The sequence below is a fragment of the Macaca nemestrina genome, chromosome 20, assembly GCF_043159975.1.
Source record: "Macaca nemestrina isolate mMacNem1 chromosome 20, mMacNem.hap1, whole genome shotgun sequence".
Taxonomy (NCBI): domain Eukaryota; kingdom Metazoa; phylum Chordata; class Mammalia; order Primates; family Cercopithecidae; genus Macaca; species Macaca nemestrina.
This window is the reverse complement of record NC_092144.1, coordinates 48,311,947-48,335,903: the sequence shown is the minus strand read 5'-3', so window position 1 is coordinate 48,335,903 and position 23,957 is coordinate 48,311,947. Positions and strand designations below refer to the sequence as shown.

The following is a 23,957-nucleotide window of genomic DNA, read 5'->3' as shown; positions in this document are numbered from 1 at the left end:
ATAGGCCGGGCGCCATGGCTCACGCCTATAATCCCAGCACTTTGGGAGGCCAAGGCAGACGGATCACTTGAGGTCAGGAGTTCGAGACCAGCCTAGCTAACATAGGGAAACTCTGTCTCTACTAAAAAATACAAAAATTAGCCAGGCATAGTGGCGGGTTCCTGTAATCCCAGCTACTCCAGAGGCCGAGGCAGAAGAATTGCTTGAACCTGGGAGGCGGAAGCTGCAGTGAGCCGAGATCATGCCACTGCACTCCAGCCTGGAAGACAGAGTGAGAGTCCATCTCAAACAATAACAGAACAAATGAAAAAGGATTACGGCAGGGTACAGTGGCTCACGCCTGCAATCCCAGCACTTCGGGAGGCCAAGATGGGTGTATCACCTGAGGTCAGGAATTCAAGACCAGCCTGGTCAATATGGTGAAACCCCATCTCTACTAAAAATACAAAAATTAGCCAGGCATGGTGGCACATGCCTGTAATCCCAGCTACTCGGGAGGCTGAGGCAGGAGAATCACTTGAACCCAGGAGGCAGAGGTTGCAGTGAGCCAAGATCGTACCACTGCACTCCAGCCTGGGTGACAGAGTGAGACTCTGTCTCAAAAAAAAAGAAAAAGAGAAAAGAAAAAGGATTATAAGATAACTGGGGAAGTATGAGGAAACTGAGGCAGGTTTGTTTTTAGAAAAGTGTAGAATATTTCTGGCTATATGACGTTTGGGATTTGCTCTGAAATAATCAGGGAGGTGAGGAGTGCAGGCACAGGTGACAAGGCCTGGTCACAGCTGCTACCTGCTGAGCTGCTGACAGGGACCCCAGGAGGGCATGAGACCATTAACTTCTGAGTATGTGTGAACATTCCCATGATACAAAGGTGATCAACATTTTACCAAAGGAAATGTGACCTCATCGTAATGGCAAAGAATTAGGGATCACTCACCATGTGAATCCTAACTGCTAAATCCAAGCACGTATCCTGCCTCTCTAATAAGTGTAATGGTAATAAGAGTACTAGTAACCAGAATGGCATAATGACAGTGGCCCTGTTCTGAGCATCACACACAGCGGACTCACTTCATCCTCCCAGCAACCCTGGGAGGCAGCAGGAATCATTATCCTCCTGCTCCAGATGTGGGAACTCAGAAACATCTGAGGCTCAGGGCCTCGCCCAAAGTCAGAGGATGCTGTGCTGGGGCAGGGAGAGGCTGGAGGTGGAGCTGGACTCCTGAGCCCTTCCCTGGAGAGGGGTAGAGGGAGAGGAGGCAAGGCGAGCCCTCAGGCCTCAGTGAGTGGGGACATACAGGACCACTGGCTATCATTCCCCCCAATTCCCATCAAATAATAAAGGCTCTTGCAATGTAATATTCGCCTTTTTAGCACAAACCTTTGCTGCAATTAAACTACTGACTGGCAGGCAGTCCTACCCACAGGAGCTGAACTGTTAACTGGCAGTAGAGGACTTCCGGGACCGCAGAGGCGGCTGGTGTCACAGGACATGTCAGAGTCAACCTGTGGGGACAGTCCCCCCTACAAGCTTGCAGAGCCGGGCCTAGCCCCCCTCTGGGTGTCAGTCAGATGGCATGTTGCCCCCAGCCCCAGACTCCAGGTGTCAGGAGCTGTAAGGGAGGCCAGTGCGGTGACATCAGCGTCCTTCCCCTCAGAAGGATGTCCCGGGCCTGCAGAACCCATCTCCCCTCTGTGGCTTCAGTCAGATCCTGCCTCAAAACAGAGAAATCGGGGAAGTTTCCACCGGGGAGGAGGGAAGCTGAAATGCAGGGGGAGAGGGGGAGGAGGGAGATAAGAGGCAGAGAAACAGGGAGAGAGACAGAGGTGAAATGGAGAGGGCCCAGACAGACGTCTGGACAGACCAGAAATGGGAAGATAAGACAGTGACAGAAGCCGCACCGCCAAGCTTGAGGCCTTCTCTGGGCCTCAGTTGCCTTGTCTGGAACACAGGAACCACAGTCACATGTGCCCGTAGCGTGCCGTGACTTAACCCCTCCATTTCAGAAGCCTAGAAAAGCACCCAAAACATGCCAAAAGCTAAAACACGTTTGTTGCCACTTGTGCAGGCCGGCAGCTCTCACCCCAGCTCAGAAGCATGTCCGAGTCGCCAGGGGAGCATTAAAAAACCCCAAGACCCAGGTCCCACAGCTGGAGAGTCAGCTTCAAATGGTCCGGCTTGGACCCCTGCAGTGACCCCCCCACCCCAGGTGACCCTAAGGTGCAGCCAAAGGGTGAGGAGGAGATTGGGGAGTGAGCAGGAGGGCAGATCCAGCCCTGAGACCTGGACGGGGGAGGGTGTAAAGAGAGACCGAGACAGACTGATGCAGTGGGGGGAAGGCAGTACCCGGAAGGCCCTCTCTGGTTCACCCTCCCCCACCTAGGGCCATCAGGAGTCTGGGGCCTGCGGAGGAATGCAAGGAATGAAGCCAGGCCTGGCACGGCCATCTCCAGAGTCCCCTCCTCCTTCGCAAACTCCCAGGAGGCGTTCCTGGTCCAGCCGCCTCCAAGCCGTCACTCAGTCCTCCCCGCCTGAACAGCCCTTCCCAGCCCCCTCCTTGGAGTCCGGGTCCCGAACCCTTTATCCCACTGGGTATCCAGACACTGGCTCAGCTCAGGCATCCCCCTCAGTGCACTTCTCAGCGTCTGCAGGAGGAGCAGCGGATGAGCAACCGTGACCCCGAGAGCTGGCAAGGGGCCGCGAGGCTGATCAGCAGCTCTGGCAGGAGGGAGGCCTGAGGAGGCTTCCCAGAGGTGCTGACCTTTAAGCAAAGACCCACAGAATAAATGAAGTCAGAGCACTCTACAAAGGCCAGCAAGGCTGGGGTGCTGCAGGAAAGCGGGGAGGGGCAGGCCCTGCCAAAGCTGCTGTGGGGAACGATGTGAATCAGGGGAGGAATCGGCTGCAATCTCCATCACACGTGCTGCCCTCCACCTGTCACAGCACAAAGGAGGATGGAGAACCCCCCACTGACCCACTGGAGGGTGCTGGGGTGTCCCCATATCCTGCCACCCCCACAGAGTATCCCCACTTCCTGCCACGCTGTGGGGAGACCCCAGCTGAACTGCTTCCCGCATCCCAGAGCCTATTCCCTAATAATTAAACCGTAAGCTGATTAGTCAAGGCAAACCTTTAATTAGCCCTTGAAATCATTCAGGAAAATTACAGCCTCCTTTCTGGGCGCCCTGCCCACCCTCCACCAGGGTCCAGGGGCGGTGCCAGGGAAGATGCAGAGAATGGGGGAAGTGGCCTCCTCCACCGCCATGAGGTCCTCGGCCAGCGAGGCTGAACCTAGGCTTCGAGGCATCTTGTGGGAATGGAGGGCACAGACTCCCTGCCACATCATGAACTACCCCGGGAAAAACCCCACAAGAGGCGGCCAAGGCCTTGGCTGGAAAAGTGTGAATGAGAAGACAAACAAATGGAGAGACATACCACGTTCGTGGATTGGGAGACTCAGCGTCAGGTGTGTGCGCACGAGCACACGTACATACACTGACGATGTACTTGTCTAATATGTAAAGGGAATTACAAAAAGTCAAGAATGGGCTGGACGCAGTGGCTCATGCCTGTAATCCCAGCACTTTGGGAGGCTGAGGCAGGCAGCTGGCTTGAGCTCAGGAGTTTGAGACCAGCCTGGGCAACATGGTGAAATCCCATCTCTACAAAAATACAAAAAAAAAAAAAAAGTTTCAGAACAGGATGGCCAACATGGTGAAACCCCATCTCTACTAAAAATAAAAAATAAAAAATTAGCCTGGTGTGGTGGCGTGCACCTGCAGTCCCAGCTACTGAGGCTGAGGCAAGAGAATTGCTTGAACCCGGGAGGCAGAGGCTGCAGTGAGCCAATCTTGCACCCCTGCACTCCAGCCTGGGTGACAGAGCAAGACCCTGTCTCAAAAAAAAAAAAAAAAAAAGTCAAGAAGGGCTAAGACGCCAGGCACAGTGGCTCACGCCTGTAATCCCAGCACTTTGGGAGGCTGAGGCAGGCGGATCACAAGGTCAGGAGATCGAGACCATCCTGGCTGACACAGTGAAACCCCGTCTCTACTAAAAATACAAAAAATTAGCCGGGCGTGGTGGCGCATAACTGTAGTCTCAGCTACTAGGGAGGCTGAGGCAGGAGAATCGCTTGAACCCGGTAGGCAGAGGTTGCAGTGAGCCGAGATCGTGCCACTGCACTCCAGCCTGGGCGACAGAGCGAGACTCTGTCTCAAACAAAACAAAACAAAAAAAGTAGGGGGAGAAAGTGACCTGAACTGGCCCTTCTTCGCAGGAGTCTGGAAGAACAAATTAAAAGCTGCCCCACCTGACTGGCTACCAGAAAAACGCATATCAGACCACAGAGGAGATGCCACCAGATCTGTTCTAGTTTGCAAAATGGGCAAAGGACTTAGCATTGGTGCCCCCCTCACCTACGAATCTGTGAAATGGGTCACATGGGTGCGGCCACATCCTGGGATTTCAGGGAGGCCCAGGCAGCAGCTTGGGAGCACTGGCCAGGGCACAGGGCCGGCACGCAGAAACCCTCCATTCGTCTTCCCTATTCATCACCCTGAAGAGCTTCCCGGATCCGGAATAAGGACTCCCCGGGCCCAAGCTTGGTCACACCAGACCCTCTCCTGCCTCCAAGCAGGGGTGCCCCAGATGGCTCCAAAGGCCTGGCTCCAAATGGGTGGCAACTGGGTCTGTTTATCCACCACCACATCCCTGGAGGCCACACGAGCCAGCACTCCACCAAATTTGTTGGAAAAAAATAAACAATCACATTTGTATTTACGTGTCAAGCACCAGAATAAGTGTGTTAGGAGCAGAACTTCAGGGACGTCCAGGAACACCGGAAGCAGCCCCCTTCTAGAGAGGAAGACGCTGAGGCAGAGACAGGCCCAGGCAGCTGTCAAGACTGGAATCCAGACGAACCCGAGAACCAACCTACCGTCTTCCTTCAATTCCTCAAAGGCCCCCTGCACTCCCCCGCCCGGAGACCTCTGCACTGGCAGCTGCTTCAGCCTCCTCCCTTAGCTGAGGCCAAGTTCATCCTTCAAGTGACATTTCCTCCTCAGGAAAACCTGCTCGGTGTGCCCCACCCAGGGCGGGTCCCCATTACACGCTCTGGCAGCCCAGCTTACTACAGTTCAGTCAGTCAGTCGGTCAACCAGCATTTACTTTACGGAGAGACCACCACACCCGATCCTTGAGAACACAGCAAGGGGCAGGGCAAGGCCCCGTGGTTCTACCCCTGCCCCCATGCCCTGAGGCTACGATATGCCAGGAGGTGAAATAAACCAACAGACCCACATGTCATCATGTAAGTAACCATCGTGAGTGTTACCGGGGGAAGGTGCTAGAGGGAGGGTGGCAGGGGCTGCTCCTGGAGACCCATGGTCAGGGAAGAAACATCTCCCCAAGAGGGCCACCGTCGGGCTGCCTGAATGGAGGGAAGGAGGGTGCTGCCTGCCCAGGGGGCAGCAAGAACAAAGGCCCCGGGGTAGGACCCACCTGGAATGTTCCAGGAATGGCAGCAAGAGAGGAGGGAAGAGGAAGCGGGGCAGGCAGGAAGGTGGCCGGGTGGCCTGGGACCTTGCAAGCTTCTCTCCTGGGAGAGGTGGAGCCAGGGGAGGGCTCCTGCCAGGTGCGCACAGCTCCCTCTGGCTGTGTGGGGATAACTGTGGGGACAGTGGGGGAGGAGGGAGCAGGGAGCACGCCTCAATGGTCCAGGAGGGAGATGAGAGTGGCTTGAACTAGGTGGTGACAAGGAAGGGGGTGGCGACGAATGGGGATGACGAGAAAGGGGGGTAACGAAGAAGAGGGGGTGACGAGGAAGGAGGGTGATGAGGAAGGGGGATGAAGAGGAATGGGGCGACAAGGAAGGGGCTAACGAGGAAGGGGGTAATGAAGAAGGGGGTGATAAGGGGGGTGACGAGGAAGAGGGGGTGATGAGGAAGGGGGTGATGAGGAAGAAGGGGTGATGAGGGTGACGAGGAAGGGGGTGACGAGGAAGGGGGGTGACGAGGAAGGGGGGTGACGAGGAAGGGGGGTGACGAGGAAGGGGGGCGACGAGGAAGGGGGGTGACAAGGAAGGGGGGCCCGCAGCGCCAGGTTATGTTCTCGGGTGGAGTGACAGGCTCTCCAGACACTTTGAATGTGGGGGTGGCAGGGGCAAGAGAGGAGTCAGGATGACACCACATTTAGAGAAGCCTGTTCCTGAAATAAGATGAAGGATGGGGGTTCCTGTTCCCAAAAATGGGGTCACTGTGGGAAGATGGGGGCTGGGAGCCTCCAGTCCGGCTTATCTTTCTGTCGCTCTTCAGTGAGGTCTGTATTCCTGCTGGACTGAGCTCAGGGAGGGCTGCCTGCTGTTTGGGTTCACCCTTGGGTCGCTGGGCCCCAGCACAAAGCTGGTCAAAGAATATGCACGTGGGTGGGGCGCAGTGGCTCATGCCTGTAATCCCAGCACTTTGGGAGGCTGAGGCGGGAGGATCACTTGAGGTTAAGAGTTTGAGACCCACCTGGCCAACATGGTAAAACCCCGTATCTACTGAAAATACAAAATTAGCCAGGCGTGGTGGCCCACACCTGTAAATCCTAGCTACTTGAGGGGTTGAGGGAAGAGAATTGCTTGGATCTGGGAGGTGGAGGTTGCAGTGAGCCGAGATCGCGCTGCTGAACTCCAGCCTTGGTGACACAGCAAGGCTCCGTCTCAAAAAAAAAAAAAAAAAGCAGCAGCACTTGACTCCTGTCCACAGAATGGGCAAGAGTCAGAACAGACAGGAGCAGCACGGGGAGGAGAAAATAACACGAGGGGCTCAGTCCGATGATAACCAGTGGTGTTAGTTTTGCAGAAAAGAATAAAAATGTTCCAAGGTCAACTAAAAAGTCCAACAGTACCAAACGTTGGCAAGGAGGTGGAGCAACTAAGATCCTCAGTCACCACTGCCAGGAGGATACACAGATATGACCACCTTGGGAGGCTGTGCGGCAGCATCTGCTAAATCCGAAGCTACCCTACCCTCTGCCCTGGGCTATGCACTCCCGGGTACATTCCCTGAAGAAACGCACGCACTGGCGCCCCAGGAGATGTTACAAAGAGATGGCTCACACCAGCGCAGCGGGAGATGGAGAAACAGAAGATTATATGGGGCTGGGCGCGGTGGATCACCTGAGGTCAGGAGTTCAAGACTAGCCTGGCCAACATGGTGAAACCCCATCTCTAATAAAAATTAAAAAAAAAATTAGCCAGGCATAGTGGTGTACGCCCATAATCCCAGTTACTCGGGAGGCTGAGGCAGGGGAATTGCTTGAACCCAGGAGGCGGAGAATGCAGTCAGCCAAGACTGTGCCACTGTACTCCAGCCTGGGCGACAGAGCGAGACTCTGCATCAAACAAAAAAAAAAAACAGAGTATTATACGGCAACAAAGATGAATGACTACAGATACACTCAGCACACAGATGGATCTCACAGACCTAAGGGCGAAAGCAAGCACAGACAAGGACATACTGGAAGATTCCATTTATGTCGAGTTCAAAAGCAGGCAAGATAACATTCTGTAATTCAAGGATGCACGCCTCATGGTAAAAGCTATCAGGAAAAGCAAGGACACAGTGACCCCCAAGGTCAGGAGAGCGCTCGTGACTGTGGTCGTGATGGACAGGGGTATGGAGGGGCGGCTTCTGGGAGGTTGTGTGGTCTTTACCCAAGTGGTGGGGAAGTGTTGTTCGCTTTGTAATTCTTTGGTAAACTTACCTTTGCATTTCAAGCACTTTTCTGTGGGCAAATTATAATTGACAATTATTAAAGATTTTTTAAAAGCAGTGGAGTTAGAAGCACTGTGTAGTCAAATAACGTGAGGCCAGGCTGCAGTGGAAGATTTGTGGGGAAGGGACGACAGAACTATGGAGACCCCTGTGGGTGGCAGGGAAGGAGGGTTCCTCGGGAGAGAGGGACACGGGCCTCCTGTGGGGAGGGAAGGGAGGGGTCTTCCCCTGGGGACGGGTCTGTGGAGGTGCCAGTGGCCCGCAGGGTCCTACTTTCTCCCCACGCCCAGTGCTGACTGGGGGCTGTGGCCGCAGCGAGGGAGGGAAGGGAAGGAGAGGGGGGCTGGCACCCCACTCAGCCCAGGAAGGCCGGCCGCCTTCTGCCTCTGGGAGTAAAGTGTGGGAGTGGCAAAACCCGGCTGGGAACCGCTGCACAATGCTGCTTTATCAGGAGTTCCCAGGACAGGGCCAGGTGGTGGGTGGCAGGAGCAGGGAGGGCCCGGGAGGGGAGCTCTCTAGGTGAGGACCCCGCCCACCCGGTGCTCTCATCCCTCAAGGGGCGGGCTCGAAAGCTCCTGGGCAGCCTGCCTCTAATGGAGACAGCAGAAGAGGGGTGGGGGAAGGAGGGAGAGCTTTGCCCCGGGTGGCAGGCGAGGCGGCCACAGTGATTAGGAGCCAGGCCTCCAGCATCCAAATCCCAGCTCCACTTGCTCTGTGACCCGGGGCAGGTCTCCCAGGCTCTCAGTCTCCTCCCTAGAAAATGGAGATGGTAAGAACACGTATGTCTTGGAGCTGATGGGAGGGTCCAGTAGGTTAGTTCACAGAAAGCACTCAAACAAGTGCCTGCTCATATTAACAACACAGCTATTGTGACATAGCTATAATATTAATACAGCTATTAGTAATGCAGCTAAACAGTCTTTGAGCACTTACTATATGTTTTGCCTGCCGAGTATACATTTATATCCTCAAAACAACCCTAAGAGTAGATACCATTAGCACCCTCATTTTACAGAGGAGGACACCCGGGCACAGAGAGGCGGTGTGACTTGTCTGGGGTCACACAGCTAGTAAGAGACAAAGCTGGCTGTGTCAGACGCGTTAGGAGCTCCAGAACAGAGCCAAGGGTTTGACTGCCACATCTGCCACATATTTGCTGTGGGATTGCTGGCCTGTGCCTCAGTTTCCCCTTCTCAGAGAAAGTAAAATTATCAGGAATAGAGAGCTCCGAGAAAAGGAAGCTCAAGATGGCTTTCAATAACACAAAGCTGTCCCACTTTGCTCTGATTAAAATCAGAACCACAACGGGACTGTTTGTCACCTATCTGACTGGCAAAGGTGAGAGTGTCAGGTGACACCCATCTATTCCAGCAGGGGAGTGAGGAAACCCCAGCGCCATCAGACACTGAGGGGTGGGAGTGTGAGCCGGACAACCTCCCCATCAGGGTGAAACACTACCGGCAAAGCTAACCGGGTGCCTGTGTCACACCACGAGGCCACGAGCTCAGACTCCCATCTAGAGACGTGCGCACAGTCACACTCAGGCGGGTGCAGCCCTGTTCACGGCACAGAAAGACGGGAACGGCCTGACGGCCATCAGTACACAATGGCTGTGCTGTCTGTGGGGGCGCGCGTGTGCATGGGACACTCGAGGCGGCACTCTGTGTCCTGACAGCGAGCCTCGGAGTGGGAAACGCAAAGCACAGGACAGAATATAAACATGGGAAGTCCGCTCCATCTGAGTAAAAACAAAAGGGAGGGGCAGGCACTTGGGGGAACAAATATTCCAAGAAAGAAAGAAAAGAAACCGGGGGTGATGATGCTATCTCTGGGAAGGGCCTGGCAGGCGGGTGGGAAAGAGATTTGCTCGTCCCTGTACATCCTTTTGTGCTGTGTGCAGTTTTTCAGTGATTATTTAGGGGAATAGGTAATGCATGCACATGGAGCAAAAACGTGCTTTCTGAAAATTAAAACACAGGAAAAGAGAAATGAGGTTAATAACACCTCCTCAGGGTCTCTGGGCGCAGCGGCACGGCCATGCTCACAGACTCACAGCACCCGCGTGCCTGGCACACCGAGTGGGGCCCCGGGGGGCTGGGGTTATTACAGCTCACTACCAGATGAGAACCCAGAGGGCGACAGTGTGCAGGGGGTGCCTGGCATGCGGACCTAGGGCCCCGGGGGGGCTGGCGTTATTAGAGTTCACTGTGGGATGAGAACCCAGAGGGGGACAGGGTGCAAGGGACGGAAACCGTCAAAAGCACCAAGTTCAACATTTACCAAATGCTTACTGCGTGTTGAGCATCGGGCTAAGCACGAGGCATACACAAGATCTCCCGTCCTCCCACAGCCCTGAGAGGTGGCCACCAATACCCCCTGTAACAGGTGAGGAATTGGAGGCCCAGGGAAGTTCTGTCTCTTACCCAGGGGCTCCCAGCCAGTGGGAAAGGCTAAGGGATGTGTGTGGATTGGGCAGTTCCGGCAGGGAAGTTCCCACTGGCCCTAGGGAAGGCAGCAGATGGCCTCCCAGCCTGGGGAGGGTCAGGGCAGGACCAGAGGGCCCCAGGAGACAGGCTTCAGTGAGCGGTGGCTTCCGTCGCATCCGCCAGAGCTGGCTCCCCTGGGATGGGAGAGTGTTCCCCTTCTCACCCTCTTTGGCCCCCCCAACCTTCCTGTGGGCCAAGGAATGTGGCAGACGAGAAGCCTTGGCCCCCGATGGGTGACTACGCGGGAAGGGTCCCACCTTCCTGGCCGTGACTTGGAAGGAGGCTGCTTCCTGCTGGCAGCATGTGAGGGGCTGGGCTCGGTGATGGGAGAAACAGCTGCTGGGGACACCCCTGACCAGTGTCTGGCCAGGAAGTCTGGCTCGCCTGAGCCAGTGGAACGAGGAGTAGATGAGAAAGCAAAGGGAGGCCCGGAGGGAGGTAGGGACCCAGCGCCCAGAAACTACCAGGTTGAACAGGTCCCCACGGAGCTTCTGTCAACAAAGGAGCCTGGGTAAGAACCAACTGGACAGGTATCAAGCCCGTCTCGTCCAAGCCAGTTCCAAATCACAGAAGGGCAGCCCCAGTAAGCAGTGACACTGAAGCCCCAAGGCCTGGGGTTCAGTCCTACCTCTGCTACTGCCTGCTGTGGGACCTTCAGCAAGCCCTGTACCTCTCTGGGCCTCCTTTCTCATCTCTAGAGTAAGGATGATACTAGCACCTACTTCACAGGTTGCTGTGAAGATGAGTAAGGTAACACGGGTAAAGCGCTGATGACCTCGGCTGGCACGAGGACGCTCCTCCATCGCTGTCCCCTCGTCCTCTCCACCCTCTTCTGCTTGGACTGTCACAGTAGCCTCCCCACAGTCTCCCTGTTGCCAACCCCCCGCGATCCGTCCCCCACACAGCAGCCCGAGCAATCTTTATAAAAGGAAAACCAGATGTCGCTAAAGCCTCTGATGACTTCCCATTATGCACAGAATGGAATCCACATACCCCACTGGGCTCTGCCAGGCCCTGCTGTATCCGACACAGCCTCCAAGCCTCTGACCCCACCCCCCGCTCAGCCACACTGGCTTTTCTTTTGCTTTTTTATTTATTTCTGTTGTATTTTATGTATTTCTTTAACTGCTCTTTGCAGAGCAAGGCTACCACGCAGTCAGGGTGCACAGGGTACCCTACACTGGCCTATCTGATGATCTTCGACCATCCCGAGGTCATTCCGACCTCAGGGCCTTGGCACTTCTGTACCCACGACCTGTCACATTCTTTCTACCTCCTTCCAGCCTCGCTTATATTTTCTCATCAGTCAGATGTCATCTTATCCAGAAAGCCCTCCTCGATTCCCCACGCTGGGTCACATGCCTCCTCCGGCTTCCTACGGCCCCTGCGCCTCCATTCCAGTCCCAATCCCTCTCTGTGCCCCTCTCCACCATCCGGCCCCACCCCCTCTGCCTGGGTTTCCCCATCCTTCTCTGACCCCTCTGCCTGGATCCCCCCCAATCCCACCCCGACCTCTCTGCCTGGGCCCCACCATCCCGCCCGGACCCCTCTGCCTGGGTCCCACCATCCCGCCCGGACCCCTCTGCCTGGGCCCCACCATCTCGCCCTGACCCCTCTGCCTGGGACCCACCATCCCGCCCGGACCCCTCTGCCTGGGCCCCACCATCCCGCCCGGACCCCTCGCCTAGGCCTCTCCTTCATGGCCCTGGCCTCTCTGGGCTGTCACTGCCTGGGGACAGCAGGTCTGCCTCCTTCACTGTACTATAATCTACAAGGGTAGAGCTGGGCTGTGTTGGTTACCACTGGGATCAACAATCAGATACACAGAAAGAATGTAACAACGCCTCACCAGCCTCCAACTTCCACCTCCGTCCTCCCTGCCTCCCTACTGAGAGGTTCAAGTCAGTATAGTTCTCTCTCCCAGCTGTCACCCCTGGCACCTGCCCCTAAAGGGCAGTTGGGGCAAAGTTGCAGTCACCGTCCTGGATGCCCAAGGGTGTAAAGGTGAAAGCCCTCCCAGCCTGCCTTCTCCTCTGGGTGTAGGGACTCAGTGGGGACCAGGTCCCAGCTAAGCCAGTTGCGTGAACCATCTCCCCATGTTTCCAACCAGACTGGTGGGTGGGTGGGTCCATAAACCTCCCATCTCACGGCCGAGGAAATCATTTCAGCGAGGGCCACAAAGCTGTCCAAAGCAGGACTTGGAATGAAGGGAGCCTCGGAGCCTGCTGGGGAAGACAGTGGTCCAGCCACTGGGGGCGCGACTTGGCAACCGCCAGGAAAGTGGGGAGTTCTGGCTTTTCCGCTGCTAGGCATATGCCGGACAGACTCTGGCCATGGTCTACAGGAACACGGGTTCCAGAAGGCCCATCATCGCACTGTTACGGCCCCAACAGGAGACCACCTCAGTGGCCATCAATAGGTGAAGAGCCAACTCCTGTGTGACACCATCACAAAAAGAAATACCCACAGGAAAAATAAATGGCCTGTCCTAGACCAACACACATCCCCATGGAGGGAGATCCAAACTCCAATGCTCAGCTCAAAGCGGGGTGCAGGGGTGCACGCCTATAATCCCAGCTACTCCAGAGGCTGAGGCGGGAGGATCACTTGAGCCCAGGAGTTAGAGGCCAGTCTAGGCAACATAGCAAGACCCCATCTCAAATATACCTATAATGTTGAACAAAAACAGCAAGTTGCAGAAAGCCATGTTTATGGTGACACCATTTATCTGAACAGTGAAACAACGGTGGTCAGCCCCTGCTGGCCATAAGAACTGTCCAGGGAGCTTCCAAAAGCCTGAGGCCAGCCCCAGCCCAGACCAAGTAAGTTGGAACCAGAATTTCCATGGCAGGCCTGGGCCAAAGCATCTTTTCAAAGCTCTCCAGGGGGTTCCAATGTGCAGCCAGGGGCAAGAGCTGTTGCTCTACTGGTGGTGAATACATCCAAGGGCAGTAAAAGTGTGAAAGGCAGAAGAGGAATGGTGACTGCCATGCCCAGGACAGCGGCTGCCCCTGGAAGGGAGGGAGGAAGCCGGGGAGGAGGAGACTCTTGGCCTCTAACTGCATCACGGTGTGTTCTGTCCCAGGCCAGACACTGGCTGGATGTATGAGTGTTTCATTATACCGAAAGCCCTGCTTTTTCCCCTACCTGAACGTGTGTTGAAGGAATAAAAGTGGCAAATAAGAAATCATTTGTCCAAGGTCCCATGGCTGGTAAATGAGCGAGGGACCTGAATATGGGTCTCCAATGCCCAAACTCTATCCTTCTTTATCTTTTTGGCACTTTATCTGTGCCAAACCCTGAGACGCTGAGTGAGCTGGCACCGCAAGGCTGGGAGGCTGGGCCAGCCTCAGAGGGCTGCCTGGCAGCATGCCGGCTCCCCAACCCTGCCAGAGCCAGGTGGGGATGGGGTGGCTGCCAGAGAAAGCCAGGAGGCAAGTGGAGCAAGGGCCTCCACCGTCTCTGAGGCCCTCCCCAGGCAGCAGTCGGGTGGCAGCAGCAGCAGCAGCAGCAGCAAGACTAATGCTTACACAGCAATTACTACATGCGGGGCCTTGGGCCAAGGCTCTCTAGCCCGCATCCTCACGGCAATTCTATGAGGCAGCGCTAACGCTATGCCCATTTTGCAGAAGTGGAAACGGAGGTCCTCACACGCTCTGTGAGTGATGGAGCAGGGTGTGTACCAGACATCCCTGGCCCAGCACTGCTTTCTGAACCACACTCCATCACGGCCTCACGCAGCTCCACACACACAGGTACTCCTCAGCCCTCCCCTGCTCCCACCGTCCCTCCCAGGCTGAGCACCCTCAGGGTCTCGCCCTGAACCTGCACAGGCTACGTGTTGCCCCAGATCCCCAACTCTGCACCCGAGTCCTGACCTCCACTCATGCCAGGGCCTCTGCACACACTGCTCCTCCTGCCTGGTGAGCCCATTCCCAGCCCTCCTCCTCATCCTTCAGAGCCTTCCCAGGGGAAAGGGACTCAGGCTTCAGCCCAGGGTAGGGGCACTCTCCCGGCTCCCTGAAGACGCCCTTGCAAGCCACACCACCGTTTGTAGAGACGTAGCCTCGTGTCACTGGCTTGGGGGCTGGTTCCACTGTGCTCCAACCAGGGGACTGAGTGCCCTCTGAGGCTAGGGGCTCTGTGGATCTTGTCCGCTGCCACACTCCAGCACCCAGCATACTGCCCAACAGTCAACCCCCAGCAACGTCGCATCCTCTGCAGGCCAGGCAGGGCTTCGTGGGGACCGAGGCAAGGAACCCCACAGAGCAATTCCACCACGTACCCTAATAATTAAGGTAAGGAGGGAGGGAACGGCTGGGCAGATGAGAGAACAAGAGCCCGCAGAAAGTGCGAGCCAGGGTGGTCCCGGGCCAGCTGAGAGTGAGCGACCTGTCAGTGAGAGAGGGCAGGGTGGGGAAAGGATTCCCAGCAGAAGGAACAGGAAGGTCAAAGATCGGGTGGCAGGCATGGGCCTGGGCTGGGGAGAAATGGGCAGAGCCGTAGGAAGTAAGGTGGGAGTGACTGAGGACCACAGCGAGAGCTTAGGGTTTTAAGAACAGTGAACACCCAGCTCTGCCCGCGGTACCACCCAGGGACACCCTCCCCAGTTAGAAGCCCATCCGACTCCCTCACTGGGACTCCAGACCACCCACAAACACTCCACTCCCATAGGCCCACGGGAATCTGCCCTGCCAGATCACCCCTTCCAAGGAAACCAAGCTGACAATCCCATAGGCCAAGGGAGTGGCCCAGCCCTGCCCAGCCCCCTGCTTCCAGGAGAGACCTAATGGCCAGCACCAGACAATGTGGCGACCAGGAGCAGGAGCCCTGGCATCACCCAGGCCCAGCTTCGATTAACTCTGCCTTCAGCAGAAACTTCTGAGCCTCACTTTTCCCGTCTGTAAAATAGGTTCATGTTGAGCAGTCACTTCACAAGATTGCAGCAGGGGTGAAATACGACCAGGCACACAGGGCGTGGAGCACAGTGTGAGCCCTCATTAAACATTAACCGACATTATGATGATTTGAGAGGCGGTCGGCCAGAGCAGGGCTCTGGGCCAGAACTCCAGAGTTAGAATCCCAGCGCACAACTTACGCATCGGGTGACCTTGGGCAAATCACTTAACCACTTAACCTCTTAATACCAGGTTAAGACCCCCTAAGACTGTAGTGAGGACTGAATCAGCTAATACAAGTAAAGCGTTAAAAAAAGGGTCTAGCCCATAGTAAGTGCTTCATGAGTGTTTGCCATTATTATTTGTGGGAGAGTTCCCCCTTCTCCTGCCACCAGGAAGCATCTCCGACCCCGCCCCTGGATGCCCCGCCCCCCCGTCCCCTGCAATACGCCCTCCTTGGGTTTTAATTTTTGACTCTGGGAAACAGCTGCCCCGCTGTCAGATTCTCACCTTTGCACCTTCTAGGCACGCCCCAGCTTTGAACCCCTAAAAGACGCCCCCGAACCTAAAACTCATTCATCTGCTCCGCTGGGGGCAGCTTTAAACCTCCAACCTGGGGCCCCTGGGGCTGAGGCCTCTGACCCTTGTAGAGGCAGCCTCACCTCAAGTTATTAACTTGGACCCCATCTTTTTTGAGACTCGCCCAGATCCCCTCGAACGCGCCCCTACTTCGAATTTCAAACTTTGCACTCCCCTTCGCCACGCCCCCTTCGCTGGTTTGACCTCCGACCTCCACTACAACTCCCTCCAGACTGCGTTAACCCCCGACCCCTCGGACGCGACCCTTCCCTCCACCAGTGAACTTTGACCCCAGCGGCCCCGCCCCCCTCCTCGCGGAAACGCCGTCTCTCCGCCAGCGCCCGGCCCACTGCAAGCCCCTGGCCGAACCCCTTATCCTACCGGCTCGGCGCCGCAGTCGCTCGCGGCCTAGCTGCTCGGCCTGGAACTCCGCGCCCTCGCGCCTCCCTCAGCTCGCTTGCGCCGCCGCCACCGCGGATACTGCCGCCGCCATGTTGAATCCCCAACGAACATCCGGGGTTTTCCCCGCTCACCGCCCACCAGTCCCCATAGCAACGAGGCTGACCGGGCAGTGGGCAGGATCAGCGCGGGGGCGGAGTCGGGCGCCTCTCAGGGCCCGCTCCAGCCTCCGATTGGTGCAGAGCGTCCAATCGGAAACCTTCGTGCAGAAAATGCCAAGCGGGGATTGGAAATTTTGGAAAAGGTGCGGGAAGGCTGGCTCCCAGCCCACTGAAGTCCTTAAAGGGGAAATGACTGTTTTCGTGTGATACCGATTTTCTAACTTCCCCCCAGAAGGAGTTTAGGGGCTGGGAGAGAGTAATGAGTTAATAATGGGCAGAAACAGTTCTTAAGCACTTACTAGGAGCCAGGCACCTGGACAAGTGCTTTACTTGCATTTTCTCGCTGCATATACAACCCTGTGGTATAATATCATTAATATCCGTTTTACAGATAAAGAAACTGAGATTCAGAGGGTGAAATAGCTGGCAGAAAGAAGGTAATGAGTTTTGAACGCTGGTCTGTCTGAGCCCGGTAACCTGATACTGTTTGATCTTAAATTTTAAAATTCGTTTTTACAAAGTAATTAGTCAAAATATTAGAAACAAACACCAGACATCTTCTTTTTAAAATTTATTTTATTTTATTTGTACTTATTTATTTATCTTGAAACGGAGTTTCCCTCTTGTTGCCCAGTCTGGAGTGCAATAGCTCGATCTCAGCTCACTGCAACTTCTGCCTCCCGGGTTCGAGAGATTCTCCTGCCTCAGCCTCCTGAGTAGCTGGAATTACAGGCGCCCACCACCACGCCCGGATAATTTTTTGTATTTTTAGTAGAGAGAGCGTTTCACCATGTTGGCCCGGCTGGTCTCGAACTCCTGACCTCAGGTGATCCACCCGCCTTGGCCTCCCAGAGTGCTGGGATTATAGGCATGAGCCACCGCACCGGCCTTTTTCTTTCATTTTTAGAGAGGGTTTTTCCGTGTTGGCTAGGCTGGTCTCGAACTCCTGGGCTCAAGCTATACTCCCGCCTCGACCTCCCAAAGTGCTGGGATTGCAGGTGTGAGCAAAGGCGCCCCGCCAGACAGCTCTCCTCCTGGATCTTAGTCACTGGACTCTAGCCTTCATGCTGTTCCTGAACTCTGTCAGGTGCGCTCTCACCTCAGTCTTTGCATTGGCTGTTCCTCTGTCGGTTACATACTCTTCCCCCAGGTATCCTTATCTCTCCCTTCCTCCCTTTTTTCAGGGCTTTACACAGATGTCACTTTCTCTGTGAAATAATTCCCTCGCCCACCCTAAGGAAAGCAGCAAACATCCCTCTCACATACTACCAAACCCTGTCTGCTTTTTTCTTATTTCTCGTTGCTAATTGTAGTTATTGCCTGTTGGTGGTCTCCTCTGCTGGAATGTCAGCCCCATGACAACACGGATTTCTGTCTTTGTTCACTGCTGCATTCCCAGCGCCCTGGCACCGTTGACATGTAGATGCTCAGTAAACATTGGTGAAAGGGATGTTTGAATGAGTGGTAATTCCACCCCTTCAGAGATATCAGAGATACTCTTAAATGTTTGGTGCTTCTCCTCTGCCCCAGAACAGCCACATAGTAGGCATTTAATTAATTTCTATTAATGTCTGTGGCAATAATGAATGAATGATTGAATGGTGAGTTAATGAATGAATGATTGAATGAGTTAATTTTTCTTTATGTTTACCTACCCTTTTTCTTTTTATTTGTTCATTCTTTTTTTTTTCTCTCTCTCTCTCTTTTTTCTTTTTTTTTTTAGGTAGATGTTTTATTCTGTCACCTAGGCGGGGTTGCAGTCTGAAACTCCTGGGCTCAAGTGATCCTTCCACCCCAGCCTCTCAAGTAGCTGGGACTACAGGCATATGCCACCACACTGGCTAATTTATTTTCCCCCTCCTCTCCCGGTCCTTCCCCTCCCCTTCCCGTCCCTCCCCTCCCCTTCCCTTCCCTTCCCTTCTTTCAGAATCAGAATCTCACTTTGTCACCCAGGCTGGAGTGCAGTAGCATGATCTTGGCTCACTGCAACCTCCGCCTCTGGGGTTCAAGCAACTCCTGGGTGCCTGCCACCATGCCCGGCTAATTTTTGTATTTTTAGTAGAGATGGGGCTTTCCCATGTTGACCAGAATGGTCTCGAACTCCTGACCTCAAGTGATCTGTCCACCTTGGCCTCCCAAAGTGTTGGATTACAGGCATGAGCCACTGCATCCGGCTTGGCTAATTTCCTTAATTTTTAGTAGAGACAGGGTCTCGTTGTGTTGCCCAGGCTGGTCTTGAACTCCTGGCCTCAAACAGTCCTCTCACCTTGGCCTCCCAAAGTGTTGGGATTGCAGGTGTGAGCCACCATGCCTGACCCCTTTTCTCTTTTAACAGAATTGGACATATACATTTGTAAAGAATGTTGTGTCTTTTATTTAATTTATTTTATTTTATTTTTTTTTTTTTTGAGGCAGAGTTTTGCTCTCCTTGCCCAGGCTGGAGTACAATGGCATGATCTCAGCTCACCACAACCTCCGCCTCTCAGGTACAAGCGATTCTCCCTCCTCAGCCTCCCGAGTAGCTGAGATTACAGGCATGTGCCACCACGTCCAGCTAATTTTGTATTTTCAGTAGAGACGGGGGTTTCTCCATGTTGGTCAGCCTGGTCTCGAACTCCTGACCTCAGGTGATCTGCCCCCCTCGGCCTCCCAGAGTGCTGGAATTTCATGTGTGAGCCACCGCGCCCGGCCTAGAATGCTGTGTCTTTTAAAACACAAGATTGTAAATATCACCAGTGTCTTTCCATATTCTTCAAGATTAGTTTTAATGACTGCGTAAGATGCCATCCTATCAATGAACGTGAATTTGTTTAATCACTGTCCTTTTGAACATCTATGCTGTAGTACCTTGCCATTATAAATAACCATCCTCCCTGTCACGCAACATCCAAGCAGCTAAATATTTGTGCCCGTCTCTAATTATTTCCTTGTGCCTGTCTCTAATTATTGTTCCTACTGCAAATGAAACTTCTGGGTCAAGGAGAAGGTATATCTTTAAGAATTAAGAATAGTAACTGGCTGGGTGCGGTGGCTCCCGCCTGGAATCCCAGCATTTTGGGAGACCGAGGCAGGCAGATCACTTGAGGTCAGGATTTCGAGATCAGCCTGGCCAACCTGGTGAAACCCCCGTCTCTACTAAAAATACAAAAATTAGCTGGATGTGGTGGCACACGTCTGTAATCCCAGCTACTCAGGAGGCTGAGGCAGGAGAATCGCTTGAACTTGGGAGTCAGAGGGTACAGTGAGCCAAGGCGGCAGAGGTGGCATCACTGCACTCCAACCTGGGCGACAGAGTGAGTGAGACTCTCTCAAAAAAAAAAATGATAACAGTTCCCATGTTTCAAGCATTTCTGTGCATGAGGAGGCATGGTGCTAAGCCCTGTAATTGTAACAACTAAAGCTGTGAATATTCATCCCTTTTCCAGAGGAGGAAACTGAGGATTAGAGGAGTAACTTCACTTGCTCAAACTCAAGGACCAAGGGGGCAAACCCAGCTTTGACTCCCGGGCACTGTTCTCATTGACTGCCCTCTGCTGCCTCCTCATGGCCTGGGACACACATTGCCAAATTGTGCTATAGGGATCCAACTCACACTCCCAGCAGCCTTCAGAGAAAACGTGCCCTTTAAAGAATCCTTGTCGGCACTGGGTGCCGGGCGCAGTGGCTCACGCCTGTAATCCCAGCACTTTGGGAGGCCGAGGCGGCCGGATCACGAGGTCAAGAGATAGAGACCATCCTGGTCAACTTGGTGAAACCCCGTCTCTACTAAAAATACAAAAATTAGCTAGGCTTGGTGGCGGGCGTCTGTAATCCCAGCTACTCAGGAGCCTGAGGCAGGAGAATTGCTGGAACCCGGAGGTGGAGGTTGCAGTGAGCCAAGATTGCACCACTGCACTCCAGCCTGGCGACAGAGCAAGATCGCATCTCAAAAAAAAAAAAAAAGAAGAAGAAGAAGAATCATTGTCAGCATTAAACATTCTTGTTTTTGTACTCTTTTGAAATGCTTGTGTCTTGCAGAATCATTAAAAACAAACAAACAAACAACAACAACAAAAAAAAACAAGACCAGGAGCTGAGATGACAACATCTTGTTTTGGTCATAGTGACCAAAAAAAAAAAAAAAAAAAAAATATATATATATATATATATATATATATATATCAATATTGGTTTATCAATTTTAACAAACAACCATACTAATATAAGTTTTTGGTTTTTTTTTTTTTTTTTGAGACAGAGTCTCGCTCTGTCCAACCAGGCTGCAGTGCAGTGGCGCAATCTCGGCTCACTGCAACCTCTGCCTCCCAGATTCAAGCAATTCTTCTGCTTTAGCCTGCAGAGTAGCGGGGATTAAAGGCGCACACCACCATGCCTGGTTAATTTCTTTTTGTATTTTTAGTAGAGATGGGGTTTTACCATGTTGGCCAGGCTGCTCCCAAACTTGTAACTTCAGGTGATCTGCCCTCCTCAGCCTCCCAAAGTGCTGGGATTACAGGAGTGAGCCACCGCACCTGGCCTACATTCTATTTTATTTTATTTTATTTTATTTTTTATTTAGCTAGCTAGCTAGCAAGGACGGGGAGAGTGTCTCACTTTGTTGTCCAAGCTGGTCTTGAACTCCTGGCCTCAAGCGATCCTCCTGCCTTGGCCTCCCAAAGTGCTGAGATTTCAGCCCTCTTTTTAAAAATTAACAGATAAGCCGGGCGCGGTGGCTCAAGCCTGTAATCCCAGCACTTTGGGAGGCCGAGACGGGCGGATCACGAGGTCAGGAGATCGAGACCATCCTGGCTAACCCGGTGAAACCCCGTCTCTACTAAAAAATACAAAAAAAAAAAAACTAGCCGGGCGAGGCGGCGGGCGCCTGTAGTCCCAGCTACTCGGGAGGCGGAGGCAGAAGAATGGCGTGAACCCGGGAGGCGGGGCTTGCAGTGAGCTGAGATCCGGCCACTGCACTCCAGCCTGGGCGACAGAGTGAGACTCCGTCTCAAAAAAAAAAAAAAAAAAAAAAAAATTAACAGATAAAAGTGTATGTATTTAACGTGTACAACACGATGTTTGAAGTATATATACATTTTGGGATGACTAACTCTAGCTAATTAACATATGCATTACCTCACGTAACTATCATTTTTGTGTCTGCTTTATCCTTTTTTGCATGGTTTGAGTTTATATATTTTTAGCAATGAGTGTGTTGCTTTCTCACCTGAAATAAAATAAAACTATTACCATTTTTAAAATTTGCTGAAAAGAAGCACCGAAGATCCGGAGGGAGGAAGGGGCTAGGAGGAAAAACTCCTGTCCTAGGAGGGAACTCATGTAACAGAAACCCCTGCAAAAAACCTCGAAGAGCATCCTGTCTCTTTGGCTGTGTGTGTGGGATCCGGGAGAAACTGAGTTTCCTCCTCGACTTGTTGCCCGCTCCACAGGCTCTGTCCTCATCTCCCTCCATGTCCCCCTTGCTCAATCTTAGGGTGGCCAAATTTAGCCAATAAAAATATAAAATGCAGGCCGGGCATGGTGGCTCACGCCTGGAATCCCAGCACTTTGGGAGGCAGGAGGATCACCTGAGCCCAGGAGTTCAAGACCAGCCTGGGAAACATAGCGAGACCCCCCCCCCCACCCTTGCCCCCCACCCGCTGTCTCTACAAGAAAAAGAAAAAAGAAAATTAGCCGGGCATGGTGGCACTCACCTGTGGTCTCAGTTACTTGGGAGGCTGAGGGAGGATGATTGCTTGAGCCCTGGACGTTGAGGCTGCAGTGAGCTGTAATTGCACTACTGCACTCCAGCCTGGGCAACAGAGCAAGATCCTGTCTCAAAAAATAAAATAAAAATAGGCCAGGTGCAGTGGGTCACGCCTGAAATTCCAGCATTTTGGAAGACTGAGGCGGGTGTATTACCTGAGGTCAGGAGTTCAAGACCAGCCTGGCCAACATGGTGAATCCCCGTCTCTACTAAAAATACAAAAATTAGCCAGGTGTGGTGGTGGGCGTCTGTAATCCCAGCTACTCGGGAGCCTGAGGCAGGAGAATCGCTGGAACCCGGGAGGTAGAGGTTGCAGTCAGCCAAAATTTCGCCACTGCACTCCAGCCTGGACAACAAGAGCCAAACACTCCATCTCAAAAAATAGGAATAAATGAAGAACTCATTCAGGTGCTGGGAGGGTGGTGCGCCCCAACTCCATGGGGACAGAAGCTGCTATGCTCACCCTATGTATCTCTTCATTTAAATATCCTTAGTCGTAAGCCTTAAATGTAACTGTTTCCCTGAGTTCTGTGAGCTGCTCTAGCAAATAAATCGAACCCCAAGAGGGGGTTGTGGAGACCCTAACTTGAAGCTGGCCGGTCAGAAGTTCCCCGGAGACCCAGACATGTGACTCGGGGGAAGGAGGGAGCAGTCTGTGGGCCTGAGCCCTCAGCCTGTGGGATCTGAGGCCATCTTTGGGTAGATGGTGTCAGAATTGAGTTGGAGGACACCCAGCCGGTGTCTGCTGCTTGGTCTGTGGAGGTACCCGCCCCCTGCATTTGATCACGTTCTTTGTTGATGACTGTTGTTGTGGTGTTTTGTTTTGTTGTTTGAGACAGAGTCTTGCTTTGTTGCCCAGGCTGGAGTACAGTGGCATGATCTCGGCTCACTGCAACCTCCGCTTCCCGGGTTCAAGTGATTCTCCTGCCTCAGCCTCCCGAGTACGTGGGATTACAGGTGCCCGCCACCACGTCTGGCTAATTTTTGTATTTTTAGTAGAGAGGGGTTTCACCACGTTGGCCAGGCTGGTCTCCAACTCCTGGCCTCAAGTGATCTCCCTGCCTCGGCCTCCCAAAGTTCTGGGATTACAGGCATGAGCCACCGCGCGACTGGCCGTTGTGGTGTGAGAGCAGAGAAAAAACAGTTTCAAAGGTTTTCCCTTCATAGGGGGTGCATGTTTCTTTCATGGTTCTCAGTTGCCGTCAACAGAAACCACTTCTGGCTGATTTGAGCAACAAAGGAGTGTAATAAATAAATACTTATTGATGAATGAATCCAGAGCCCCACGGATCCCCCAGTTTTCCCATGGGCTCTCCCCGTGGCCCTGCTTCCCTTTTTGGGACCACCCGCTACCTCCCAACCCCAGCCTGCAGTGCAGGCATCTGTGCAGCCTTTGAAAGCCTTGTGACCGGGGACGTGGTGGCTTACACCTGTAATCCCAGCACTTTGGGAGGTCAAGGCTGGCTGATTGCTTGAGCCCAGGAGTTGGAAGCCAGCCTGGGCACCATAACAAGACCCCATCTCTACAAAAAATACAAAAATTAGCTGGGTATGGTGGCACGTCTAGTAGTTCCAGATACTCAGGAGGCTGAGGTGGGAGGATCGTTTGAGCCTGGGGAGGTCAAGGCTGCAGTGAGTCATGATTGTGCCACTGCACTCCAACCTGGACGACACAGTGAGACCCTGTCCCAGAAAAAAAAAAAAAAAAAAAAAAAAAAGACGCCGGGTGCGGTGGCTCAAGCCTGTAATCCCAGCACTTTGGGAGGCCGAGACGGGCGGATCACGAGGTCAGGAGATCGAGACCATCCTGGCTAACCCGGTGAAACCCCGTCTCTAATAAAAAATACAAAAAACTAGCCAGGTGAGGTGGCGGGCGCCTGTAGTCCCAGCTACTCGGGAGGCTGAGGCAGGAGAATGCCGTGAACCCGGGAGG

At 53.6% G+C, this 23,957-nt stretch overlaps 1 protein-coding gene and 1 long non-coding RNA gene across 5 annotated transcripts in view; one reads left to right on the top strand and one right to left on the bottom strand.

Moving 5' to 3' along the window:
• The window catches only part of LOC105495382 (p21 (RAC1) activated kinase 4), a 53,121-nt gene extending 36,884 nt beyond the window's left edge, over positions 1-16,237 (bottom strand). For 2 of the 4 annotated variants that reach the window (XM_011764825.3, XM_011764829.3), the window contains exon 1: positions 16,103-16,237. The gene's annotated coding sequence lies outside the window, so the exon portion shown is untranslated. The remainder of the gene's footprint in view (positions 1-16,102) is intronic. The other 2 variants (XM_011764828.2, XM_011764830.3) reach the window with 1 other exon arrangement.
• LOC139360259 (uncharacterized) lies at positions 16,219-17,245 on the top strand. Its single transcript, XR_011617540.1, has 2 exons — positions 16,219-16,424; positions 16,673-17,245. It is a non-coding gene; the product is annotated as an uncharacterized lncRNA (long non-coding RNA).
• The last annotated feature ends 6,712 nt before the right edge of the window (positions 17,246-23,957 follow it).